Source organism: Myotis yumanensis, unplaced genomic scaffold, assembly GCF_028538775.1.
Source record: "Myotis yumanensis isolate MYYU_CA2020_CCGP unplaced genomic scaffold, mMyoYum1.0.hap1 SCAF_4, whole genome shotgun sequence".
NCBI lineage: Eukaryota > Metazoa > Chordata > Mammalia > Chiroptera > Vespertilionidae > Myotis > Myotis yumanensis.
Window position 1 is genome coordinate 70,241,536 of NW_027223755.1, and position 11,913 is coordinate 70,253,448.

An 11,913-nucleotide genomic window follows, 5' to 3' on the forward strand; every position below is an offset into this window, starting at 1 on the left:
AAGGAAACATACTTTTTAAGGCTCCTCTATGGTTCCCCTGTTAATCAGCAGCCTGTGTCCTTTCCTACTTTCTATGAGAAACTTTCAAATTTTTATCTCCCTTCTTTTACAGGATAAAAACTTTCTAGAAAGAATAGTAAGGAAACAACATATCATGTTAGACACTAAAACCTCATTATCTATAATAAAAAAGTTATAAACATGTGAAAGTATCATCCAATACATTTTTTGCATTTCATTTTTGAAAAACACAAGCAAGGATGAGGTTCATTTTTCTCAGAAATATATACAACAGAATTGACGTTTTCATATGCAAACAACAAAGGTTTTGTTTGTGTGTTTTTTTAACTACCTCTAGTTCTGAAGATTCAGAAAACAAAAGACCCTATTTACTGAACATCCATTATTGGTTCAGATAGTTGTGTTTTAATAAAAGCACTATTTACAACCTGGAGCTCTCTCTCTATGGATGCTTTTGATCCAGGAACTACAATCAAAAGCCTCTGCATCAAGAGACTATGTCAGTGTTCTTCCAGAACACAGAGAACAGTATTGTGGCCATTTGAAATTCCAGCAATTTCAGCTACAGAAATAAGGGTTTTTAGAAAACCCTGCTTACTGAATTTGCTTCTTTAAAAGCTCCTCCTTTTCTTTCCTCTGTTATATGGAAAATAAAAAAGTCAGCAAGTGAAATCAGATTAATTCATCCAGTCCTCAACTTGCTTTCTTCTACTTGTTCAGAGCCCTCTTTTCTGTGGAATTAATTTTCTACCTGGTGTCTCTAGTTTTATTTTTAAAAACCCTATTAGCAGCAATTTAGTCCAGTTATGTCAAGTTATGCATAAAGCATTTTCCTTGCCTTTATCCCATATCTGATGCTCTTCTTTCTGCTAATTCATGTGCTTTTATTTTCCAGAGTCAGAAAAATTGGAATTCTCATGCTGGTTGGAGTGTAAGTTACCATGTATTAATCTTGTAATCCAAAGTGACAGAAACAATTAAAACTCAAACTAACTTAAGCTAAAGAAAAAGGAAATGTAGGAGAAGGAAAAGAGGAGGAGGAGGAAGAAATGCAAAAAGAAAAAAAGCAGGTGGGGAAGATTTGGGCTCATATAATTAGGTAGGATGGGCATTACACAAATTTGGACCAAGGTTTCAAGTGAGGTTGTCATGGCATCCTCCTACTCATTATCAAAAATAAACGTAGCTTGCCCTGCTGGTGGTGTTGCTCAGTGGTTGAGCATTGACCTATGAACCAGGAGGTCACCATTTGATTCCCAGTCAGGGCACACGTCTGGGTTGCAGGTTCCATCCCCAGTAGGTGGTATGCAGGAGGCAGCTGGTCAATGATTCTCTCTCCCTCTCTGAAATCAATAAAAGTGTATATATATATCTCTATCTCTATCTCTATCTCTATCTCTATCTCTATCTCTATCTCTATCTCTCTATCTCTATCTATCTATCTATCTCTATCTCTCTACCTGTCTGTCTGTCTATCTATATATCTATCTATCTAACTATCTATCTATCTATCTATCTATCATCTATCTATCTATATTAGAGGCCCAGTGCACGAAATTCATGCGGGGGGGGGGGGGGGTCTGGTGTGTCTCTCAGCCCGGCCTGCACCCTATCCAATTTGGGACCCCTTGGGGGATGTCCGACTGCTGGTTTAGGCCCAATCCCTGTGGGCCCTCCCCTGCCGGCCTGATCACCCCCCACTGCCCCCTCCCGCTGGCCTGATTGTCCCCAACTGCCCCCACCTGCCATCCTGCTCCCCCCAACTGTGCCCCCTGCCATCCTGCTCACCCCCAACTGCCCTCCCTGCCATCCTGCTCGCCCCCAACTGCCCCCCCACCAGCCTGATCACCCCCAACTGCCCTCCCCTCCTGGCCTGATCACCCCTAACCGCCTCTACCTCAGCCCTGGCACCATGGCTTTGTCCGGAAGGTCTCCTGGTCTAATTAGCATATTACCCATTACCTTTTTATTAGTATAGAATATATATATATATATATATATATATATATATATATATATATATAAAACTTAGCTCTATTTTACTCTCTCTCTTTTTTTTTTTTCCCTAAAACACTCAGGCATCATCTATGTTCAGAGATGGTGGTCCTTTCTTTCAAAAATGCAAAAGTTCACAGCAACTTACAGCAGAAACATCCCAGAGAAGAATTCTGATTGACCCAATCAGGGTTCATTCCTGATTCAAGTGCTGTGGCCAGGGAACCAAAAGAGAAGCAGCATGGTCTAGCAGTTAAGAGCATGTACTCTGGTGGGATTTTGTAGATTACATGTGAGTTACCACTGTCATTCCCCTAAACTGGTGTAGGGCCCTGGAGCCTAAATATTGACCTGTGAAGGGCAGACCAACTGATGGTTGTTCATTTCTCTTCTCACCTACCACTCTCTAGCAGACATTGCCATTCTTGGCAAAGAGAGAGAGAAAAAAAGATATATTCTCAATCGACTTCTTTTTAAATTTGAGATTATTTGTGAGAATTCTTATGGTTAGTTTTTTACTTTTGAGGATTGCTTCTGGGAGATGCAAGCAGAGCTGTAATAAACCTCAGCAGAGTCTTCTGCTTGGTAATTGGTCATCACTTTCTTTAATTTATCTCATGAGGTTGTGTTTCTTTCCTAATGTGGTCGTTACTAACAACATTTCGCTGTTTTTAAATATGTATATTTTTTATTTAGTTTTATGTTGGTGAACAGATAGATGTGTGACCCACTTCATTCTCCCATCTTTATGCAGAAATAGCCTCAGCTTATTTATATTGCATAATTAGAGTCACTCAAGTAACTTACATAGACATACTAGTAGATTGCTTCAAGGGCACTTGCTATTGTGTTCTAGGCAGAAAAGAGGTCAGCAGTTTATTTCAGTGGAAAATTTTATGTTCTGCCTCAGTAGTTATTCTGTAATATATTCTTGAGAGAGTGTAAGCATAGTTCCTGAGAAGCTTTGTTTATAATTGAATTGAGTAAAAACATTTCCCCCCCTGCTCACACCTTTTGTTTTATCTGCTTTCAGAATATACCAGTCTTTTGAAATTATTCCCCATGCTTGAGAAGCATTCCCAAGATGTTTGTAAATTAATTTACCTGCCCTATCTCTTCTGACCTTTTCAGCTAGAGGGAAGTGGTAGGTTCTGATGATTTCCCAAATCAGACTTCCCCTCCCACTTTTTAAGATTCTATTTTTTTTTAAGTTTTAGGTTCACAGCAAAACTAAGAGGAAAGAACAGAGATTTTCCAAATTCCCCTGCCCTCACACATGCATAGCCTCCCCATTACCAATATTCCTCACCCAAATGATATATGTGTTATGACGGATAAACCTACATTGACACATCTTAATCACCCAAAATGATTCTCTTGGTGCTGTACATTCTATAGGTTTGGACAAATGTATAATGACATGTACCCATCTTGATAGTATTATACAGAGTATTTTCACTGCCATTTTAAAAGGCTCTATGCTTCACCTTTTTATCCATCACCCCCAATGCCTGACAATCAATGATCTTTTTACTGTCTCCATAGTTTTGCTTTTTTATAGAATGCCATGTAGTTAAAATCATACAGTGTGTAGCCTTTTTAGATTAGCTTCTTTCACTTAGTAATATGCATTTAAGGTCTCTCCATGACTCATCATGGCTTAATAGCTGATTTCTTTTTAGCACTAAATAATAATCCATTGTCTAGACCTTGGGCAAGTTTATTTACCCATTCATTTATTGAAGGACACTTTGGTTGTTTCCAAGTTTTGGCAATTATAATAAAGCTGTTGTAAACATCTGTGTACAGGTTTTTTTTAAAAAAATATTTTATTGATTTTTTACAGAGAAGAAGGGAGAGGGACAGAGAACCAGAAACATCGATGAGAGAGAAACATCAATCAGCTGCCTCCTGCACACCCCTCCACGGGGGATGTGCCCGCAACTAAGGTACATGCCCTTGACCGGAATCGAACCTGGGACTCTTCCGTTCGCAGCCCGACGCTCTATCCACTGAGCCAAACCGGCTAGGGCCTGTGTACAGGTTTTTGTGTGGATATTTTTTCAACTCCTCTGGGTAAATATTGAGGAACAATGATAGCTAGATCATATGGTAGGTTTAATTTTATAAGAAACTGCCGAACTGTCTTCCCATGTGACTATACCATTTTGCGTTTTCACCAGCAATTAGTGAGATTTTCTGTTGCTCTACATCCTTGTCAGCATTTGGTGTTGTCAGTGTTCTATATTTTGACCCACCTGATAGATATGTAGTACTATCATGATGTTTTAATTTGCATTTCCTGGGTAACATAAGATGTGGAGCATCTTTTCATATGCTTATTTGCTGTCTGTATATCTTCTTTGGTAAGATATCTATTAAAATCTTTGGCCCATTTATTAACCAGTTGTCTTTTTTTATGTTGTTTTAAGAGTTCTTTGTATATTTTGGCTAACAGTTCTTTATCAGATTGTCTTTTAGAAATATTTTCTCCCAGACTATGGTTTGTCTTCTCATTGCCATTGTCTTTCACTGAGCAGTTGTTTTTTTATTTAAATGAAGTCCAGTTTATCCACTCTTTCATGAATCATGCCTTTGGCATTGTATCTAATTAGTTATTTTCAAACCTAAGGCCATCTAGTTTCTCCTATGTTATCTTCTAATCGTTTTATAGTTTTGTGTTTTATATTTAGGTCTACGATCCATTTTGAGTTAATTTTGTGAAGGATTTAAGGTCTGTGTCTAGATTATTATTATTTTTTTTGATATGTGGTTGCCCAGTTTTTCCAGCAATATTTGTTGAAAAGACTATCTTTGTCCCACTGTATTGCCTTTGTTCCTTTGTCAAAAATCAGTTGACTATATTTATGTGGGTCTTTTCCTAGGCTCTCTTTCTATTCCATTGATCTATTGGTCTATTCTTTCACCAATAACATACTGTCTTAATAGCTGTAGCTTTATAGTAAGTCTTGAAATTGGGTAATGTCAGTCCTCTAACTGCTTTCTTTTCCTTCAATATTGTGTTTGCTAAACTGAGTCTTTTGCCTTCTTCATAAAATTTTAGAATCAATTGTCAATATTCACACAAAAAACTCTCTGGGGTTTTGATTGGGATAGTGTCTCTTCTTCATTCCTGTCCCAGAGTCCATTGTCACAAGTTGCTCCTGACTAAACAAAACTCCTTGCTGTTACCTTCCATATGGCCTCTCCTTTCACTTTCAAAATTACTTTTTTTTCAAACAAAAGTTCTCACATATTTATTACTGAACCAACCTACCAGTGCAGAAGCATAGAAATAAAAAGAAAAATTACCTTACCAATAAAACCAAGTTTCACTGTCCACATAGTAGTGATGTTTTCAGAGTAATACGATAAGATTCAGGTGACCTTGTAACAGTGTAAATATGTATGTCATCTCATGTGTGATTCCTTATAGAACCAGCTTGGTTCTTCTCCAATGTTACCTTTTGGAATTGTACCTGATTTTATTACCAGATTTCATCTGAATCCATTGAGGAACAGGACAATTCTGCTTTTGTTTCTTGGCCAGTAATTACTGTTTTTTCTTAACTGATTTTAATAACATGACATACTGGTAAAACCCCTACACTTGATATAATTATGCAAAATACATAGATGAATATTGCCTTCTTTTAAAAATATAAAACAAATAAACAAGACATGAAAATAGGCAAGTTTTCATTAAATAAATAAATACTAGTAAATAAATATCCTAAAGAAAGTTTTGCTTTCCATATTATTTGAAGGGAAATTATCACTCAAACAATTTTCAAGTTTATTAAACAAATTTTTATAAAATATTATAAAATGTTTAACTTTCATCAGCTTCAAGGTTTATGTTGCTCCCAAATTTTGCATAGCCCTGGCTGGTTTTGCTCAGTGGATAGAGCATCAGCCTGCTGACTTAAGGGTCCCGGGTTTGATTCCGGTCAAGGCCACATCCTGGGTTGCAGGCTCGATCCCCAATGGGGGGCATGAAGGAGGCAGCCGATCAATGATGCTCTCTCATTATTGATGTTTCTATCTCTCTCTCCCTCTCCCTTCCTCTCTGGAATCAATAAAAATATATTTTTAAAAAATTTTGCATATAACTGAACTTTCAAATATGCCAATACCTGCTGAATTAATTCCACTCTGGATTCTAAGGTGTCTATTTCTTGCAAATCTTTCTTTGCTTCTTCTAACATTTCTTGTGTTTCTTTTTGAAAATGTCTACTGAAAATAGCTCCAATTTGATGAGGTATTATTTGGCAGTCGTCATCTCTAAGCATGATGTCCTCACAAACATCTTCTAAATTTTGATGTTGTTTCTTTTTTATGTCTATTTCTTCCTTCAGCTCTGTGATTCTACTTGCATTTGTGCAAATTTTGTATCTTTAGTCGATCTTCAAAAGTAACATTGACATCTTCTATAGCCGCCTTCTTCATTGTGGCTACCATCTTCATGGCCAGAAATTACTTGATCCTGAAAGTTCTGTGAGAAGACATAGAAAGGAACAGAGTTGACTACATACACCATAATGGTGGAGAAAGGGAGGGAAAGCAAATTTACATCTCTTGACTTCTGTTTCCTACTAATGAAAACTTGGATAGACACAAGAAGAGCCACATCGATACCAGAGAATCACTGAAGACCCAGTTTAAAGAAGTCAACTCACCTTTCTTGCCTCTCCTTACCTTGCCAGGTAGAAGATAAGTAGGCTCTGATTGTATTCACCTTGGGATTCAGGAGTCTTTGGAGAATACTTAGAGGGCCTTTGCAATCCAAGAGATCTGAGGTCAAATCTTTGGATAGTGAGTTGACACAAATCTAAAGCGACCTTGGGCAAGTTATTTAATCTCTTTTGAGTTTTGGTTTCTTCATTTGAAAGCAGAGATATTACCCTTATAGAGTTGTTGATATTTAAATAAGATAAAACATCAATTAAAGCGTAGAGTGGGTGTTTAAAAAATAGTAGCTTTTATAAATAACTGCACTTTAAATGCTTAAAGGTGAAGAACCCTCCAGCTGAGCAAGTGTAAGCCAAGAGTATTTAATGGCAATCTCCAAATTTTAGAGGTATTGGGATTAATTTTTCTATAGTAACATTTTAAATCATATCTAGGATCCTGAATAATTGCTGAAATATCTATTAAACCCTACAACATTCTTGATTGATTCTGCTGTATAGTAAGGTTGCTGTTGGCAGTATAGGCAGGTTTCTGGTGGCAATTAATGTCTTAGTTGCACAGAGACCCTCATATTATTTTTATGAGATAATAAGTTTGAAATGCTTGTGTGAAATTCCAGCAATACAGTCCCCTTGATTCAGCCTTAGTTATGGATTAGGGACTCCCTTTACTTCTAACCTCCTTCATTTATTGGATGTTGGCAACGGGGACTGAAGCTTCTATTGGGGGGTGCTGCAGAACAGGCCCTGGGAGGATAGGGATTTATATTGATGAGTTTTGATGAAGGTGGCAGGGAGGAGGGTAATCACAAGGATGTCAGGGAATGAGAAAGAGGCATGATTACTTTTGCATCTGAGCTGGCTTCAGATGGGCTTCTCTTTCTCCACAAGGATCTCAGAATTTAGCCTGTTTGCTTTCTTTACATTGTCACCACCCTTGAGCCTTTAATAAAATTCTCCCTTCCCCTTTAAGACTAGCACTGAAAAAAGCCTAACTTCTATTGGCCTGCCAGTCCCAGAAACTGCAGCACTTTGGTTTTCTAAGAGATTTTGCTGTTAGTAATAATGCAAAATATACAGAATTTTACTTTTAAAAGGAGACTTCCTTTTTTTTACAGCCACCCTTCCTCTTTTATTTCTTAGAAATAAAACTAAAGAAACTAAAAAAAAAAAAATCTAAAGGGAAAAACACAAAATCGCACAGCGTTTGAGCATTCAAAGGAAAGAATGATAAAAATCAGTTACATACAGTTCAGGGAATAATTAGATTCAAGAATTCCCTGAGATTTTGTGTGTGTGTGTGTGTGTGTGTGTTATGAGATGGATTCGTGTCTCTGGGCAGAAAGGTACAGGGATGGGGAGATGAAAGGCAGGCATGTATAATTTACCTTCTCTGCCATTTCCTTGCCTTACTAATTTTGCCACAAGGTCAAGTTGCGTAAGAAGTCAGGATTGGATTTAGAATTGGATAGGCCCTTGTTAAGAAGAGGTGATCTATGAGGAGCAGTAGCTTGGAAGCAAAGGAATTATCTATGGCCACCTCTCTGGGATAATTCTTTCAAGGAAATTATATATATATATATATATGTATATACATGTAAGTCAGGTTCTATCTATATTCACCTTTGCATTTAACTATTAGGGAGTATCTACTCTGTACTATAATAAATACTGGAGAATCAGAGATATATTGAATAGATATATTTAAAGATGATTGTGTAATCATTAACATTAAATGTTTTTTTCTAATTAAGCTGTCATGCAGTAGAACAACAATACTGCATAGCTAAGACTTGCACTGCCCATAGAGCAATAGAGGATCCTTCCTACAGGCCAGGAGTCAGCAAACTTTTCTTCAAAGGGACAAATAGTAAATACTTTTGGCTTTTCAGGCTATAATGATCTCTGTTGAAAATACTCAGTTCTGTTGAAAATACACAGTTCTGTTGAAAATACTCAGTTCTGTTGAAAATACTCTGTTGAAAATACTCAGTTCCGTTGAAAATAAAAATTACAGCGTGAAAGCAGCCATAGACACTATGCATATCTTTGTTCCAACAAAATTTTATTAATAGACATGTGAGTTTCATATAATTTTCATGTATCATGAAATATTATTTTATTGATATTTTTCAAACATTTAAAAATGTAAAAACCATTCTTAGCTTAAAGGCTGTATAAAACTAGACAGTAGGCTGGATTTGCAGTGGAAGAAATAGGTAAGTTATAGCATTTAGTTCTTTTATTGAAATAGTTAATTCTGCTGTATATAAAAGATAGATGGTTTAATGGGCAATTTAATAAAGTAGTAGAGTATTTCTGATAAATAAGAGGTGTCAAAATTCATGACAGAGACTTTAACCAAGACAAGAATCAGGAGGGCCTGTGGAAAGAGTTCTCACACCCTCCATCCCTATGGAAAGCCCTGTGGGAAGAACTCAACCTTTACAACAGAGCTCTATGGTTACAACAGCCCCTCCCCTTAACTTCTTTTTCCCTTCTGATAAGAACGTCACTCTTGCTCTCTTCTGTGTGACCCACCAAGGCTGTATGTACTGGATTGTAATCCTTTCTTTTTCCTGAATAAATTATTTTTGTCAGTGGAATTCGTAGTCAACTCTTTGACAGTAGACATAGGCAAAAGAATATCCTTGCTTAAAAAAAATGTCCTTGCTTTTCATTAGCTTTCGTAGTTCCATAATTTTAGGTACAGACTGGCATGGCCTCAAGAGCAGTTGAGGCAGTCTTAAACACCTTAGAGAGTTTGATTCAGACTGGAGTTTGACACTATTTGGAAAACCTTAGAAAGAGTAAGTATATCTCAAAATGTTAGGTTTATTTAGGAGTAATACTCATAAAGTAGCTAACATTCATTGAATTCTGACAATGTCCCAAACACTGTTCTCATTTATTCCTCACAATTATATTTTAAAAATTTACTACTATCCTCACTTTATAGATAAGTAAATCACAGAGAGATTAAATTATTTGTCTGAGTAGTTAGGCCAGGATTCAAACTCAGGTAGTCTATCTTGAGGCTAAAGGAATTTAATAAAAACTAACAGATGTACAGAGTTGCAGGAGTGAAAAAGACAAAATGTTGTTGATAATCAGGTTAAACTTGTTAATTTTACAGATAAGGAAAATGAGTCTTAAAACTAACAAGACTTTCCAAGGTCAAACAGAAAGATCAGAGCTAGATCTCAGATTTCCTAACCTCTAGGTCATGTAGTTTCTTTTATTCTGCTATATACTGCATGCCTTTCAAAACCAAAAACTGGGCAGAATGGAATGAGTAAAAAGCTTTAGAGCCAGACAGAAAATTTATGTAGGACATAGAAAATTCTTGATTTAGGGACTAAAATAAATACAATTTGGATCAATAATTAAAATACAAATTAAACTGTAAGTATGTTTGAACTCAATAGTTTTTCTTAAATGACAAATTAAGTTTTAAGTCCTTCATTTTTATGAAGAGACTGGGATAAATAATGGGATTCACTTACATCTTTCAAATTAAAAAAGGGAGATGGCTCTTAAACTTTTTATTTATTTATTTATTTTTTTTAAGAGAGTGGAAGGGAGGAAGAGAGACAGAGAGACACATTGATTGGTTGTTTCCCACTTGAGCCCCAAACAGGGCTGGGGATTGAGCCTGCAACAGAGGTATGTGCTCTTGACCAGAATCAAAGGTGGGACCCTTCAATCTGCAGGCTGATGCTCTATCCACTGAACCAAACCGGCTAGGCTAGGGCAAACTTGTTTTTTAACTAACTCTTTACTTCAAAACAAAGTAAGTGTACATTGCGAAAAACTTAAGGAAAACAAAATGAAAAAAAATTAGTAGTACTCCTTCCATCTAAGTATCAGTGTTGCTTACCCCCCCCCCCCCACAACAGCAGTGTATAAAACTAAATTGAGTAATTTTTAAAAACTACTCTTTAGTTGGAGAGTTCCTGTTTACATTCATTCATTTAACACTTATTGAACTGCAGTTTATAAATTGGAACTGGCACTGTGCTAGATACTTGCGGATACAGAGGCAAGCAGGACACAGTCTGTCCCTAGGAGACTTACAGTATATGAGAGGAGACATATAAACAAATGTTTGTCAACAATAATACAAAATTGTGTCAAAATACAAGGAGAGTTGTAATTTCACAGTTGTTAACTATGATACTAATCATTTTGGAATCCTTAGGTTTTTCCAAAACAGATGCTCAGCGCAGAGCTGGCACAGGATTATTACAGACGCAGGTTTAAGGTGAACTTAAGTGAAAACATCTCAGTACTTGTCAAGTGTTTTAAACCTTTCACAATAACCCTGTTTGGCGAGTTGGAAATGCAGGTACTATGAACGCTGCGACAGAGACGCTTCCAGAGTCACATTTACTTGGAGTTCTCCAGAGCCGCCTAGGGGAGCGGTGCTTCTTGGGACTTGTAGTCTCTCTCAGGACCGAGGACTCTGCAACTCCATTTCTAATGCACTTCTCCCCTTTAAACTTTCTGGCGCAACGGTCAGATTAAGCCCTCAGCTAAAGAATAACTTGAAAACTGTCACTTCGTTCTAGGCTCATATTTCTATTAGGCTCCTTATGTTCAACACTCAAATGGGCAGAGTGTCTCTCAAGCCTCCAAGAGCTCGGTCTGTCCTCAGTGGTGGGCGGAGCCCTAGGTTGACTGGAGCTCGGGATTGGCCAGCATCTGACTCGAAGGGGAGTTTTCATATCCACTTGCTGATCTGTATACTGTACTGTGGTAAAAAAAAAAAGTGAGTCCTTTAACGCTGCCCTCCGATACGCCGCGGGAAATCTCGCGATATTTCGACCTGGCGACGCGCAGTGAGCGGCCAAGGCCTACAGGGGTGGCGGACCCGGGAGCCGGGAAGGAACTGGTTAGGCAGGGAGGGCGAGCGGGTGCTGCCTCCGCGACTCGGGCTTGGTGAGAACCACCCACCGGAGCCCAGAAGTGTGTGGGCAGGCTGCCGTCCTGGCCGGTGAGTCGCAGCCCCCGCGTCGACGAGCTCCACCTGGGCCTGCGGGGGTTGTGACAGGTGCGCGGACCAGCGCGGCGCCCCGCCCGCCGGCCCGCCCCCTCTAGACCTCGCCCTCCGGGCTCGGCACGAGCTGCGGGCCCCAGCTGCGCGGCTCTAGCTCAGGGCGCCCGTCGCTGCCGCGGTCGCCGCCTTTAGAGCGGCCGCCGCCCC

At 38.4% G+C, this 11,913-nt stretch overlaps 1 pseudogene; it reads right to left on the reverse strand.

Annotated features, from left to right (window-relative positions):
- Positions 1-5,848: 5,848 nt before the first annotated feature.
- On the reverse strand, positions 5,849-6,477 carry LOC139008147 (prefoldin subunit 4-like; annotated as a pseudogene).
- Between the last annotated feature and the right edge of the window lie 5,436 nt (positions 6,478-11,913).